Genomic DNA, 1,746 nt, shown 5'->3' with positions numbered 1-1,746 from the left:
ACCGAGCAATTGATAGTTATTCCGCTCGAAGAGGATATTCTAGGGGCTGAGCGCCAAGCACATGTATCATGGGATGTGCTAGCCGTATGGGTAAATTTGCCTAGACAGTTGATGTCCAACACATATTTGTTTGGATGAAGTAAGTTTCTTAATAAATAATTTCATAGTCTAATATTCTGACTACTAGATAGTGTTTTAAATACCGGAATTAATACCGTAATAATGTAGGATATTGAAATTGAGAGTGATCCCCGAGAAGAATATTCCATCTGATCTATACGGATTCTTGTGCCCCTATGTTTTATCTTTATTTATTCCGGATTTCACATTCCAACAACGGGTAGATTATATTGCTCAGCAATTGGCGACAACCAAGAAGCTGATTTTTGGCGCTTATAATGAAAAAGGGTAATAAACAAATTAATATTACGTTTCCCCCTACAATTGCATTTTCATACCTAATATATGTACTTGTTATTAATAATGATGATGTCTCTTGATGTAGGACTCATTGGGTGCTAGCGACCATCATGCCGACAAGGAATAAAGTTTTACGTTGGACTCTTTACATCATCAACCAAGCGAGACTTTTAAGCACTTGATTAATATGTAAGTTTATAATACTGATTTATTTATAATAACATTTTCATTTTTTATTTATAGAAAAAAGCTCTTTCATATTTTTGCCCCTAAAAAAATTAGTTTATGCCTCCTTTTTTATTTTTTAAAAAAGGGCCTTTAAGAAGAAAAGAGCAAACGAGCGGGGATCAACCCACGGAAGATTCGATGTTGGCCCGATTTTATTACGATAACAAGGGTACGTGCTCAAATACAATAACATTAAGTGCAAAATCTGTGTTTAATACTAATTAATACAATACCTAAAGTTCAAGATTCCGATGTGAGCCTTCTCTCGTCTGTTTTTTTTATGTAATAATAGGCCCCTCGCTTGACCCGATAGCATACAATGTGGATACTACGCTTGTCGGTTCATGTTGGAGATTATTAGGCGAAGATATCTCGTTATTCCGCACAAGGTTAGTAATAATTTAAACATGTGTTTATTAATTTTTTTAAATTAGAGCTAATGTTGTCTTGCTTGCTTATATATACCATAATGTTGCTAATGTTGTCTTGCTTTATTGCTATATATACCATAATGTCTTCTCTTTGTTTTTTCCGCAGTATGCAATCAACCCGTCACAACAGATTGAGCAGTACTCAAGTGTAGATATAGACGAGGTAAGAGACATGTGGGGCAACTACGTCTTAGAATATATTTAGAAATGCATGATACTCAGAGTTTAGATTAACTTATTAGTAAATTTTTTGTTGAAGTTAGGGAATGATTATTAGTTCATGTAAATTCAACTCCTTGTAAGTATATATATATGATGCAGCTGCTGCTGTTGTGGTTGAATTGAATCTATTGAGTTCTGATGAACCCGGTTGTGATTTATCTTTGGTCTTTGGTGGTATATGGTGTCACTTCTTGACATATGCGAGTTTTTGAATGGCATGAAACAAATTTATTTTTTCAAAACATTAGGAGTTTGTAATAAAAACGGTTACTAAAAAAAACCGTTGTGAATACCTTTCACAACGGTTAATAAAAATAACACCGTTGTGAATGACATTCACAAATACCCGCGCATAATATTCAACAACGGGTATTAAACAAAGAACCGTGGTTAAAAGTCTTCACAATTTTGGAGGTAAAATTACAACAATGGGTATTAAACATAG

Source organism: Silene latifolia, chromosome 4, assembly GCF_048544455.1.
Source record: "Silene latifolia isolate original U9 population chromosome 4, ASM4854445v1, whole genome shotgun sequence".
Taxonomy (NCBI): domain Eukaryota; kingdom Viridiplantae; phylum Streptophyta; class Magnoliopsida; order Caryophyllales; family Caryophyllaceae; genus Silene; species Silene latifolia.
Note: the sequence above shows the minus strand (reverse complement) of the source record.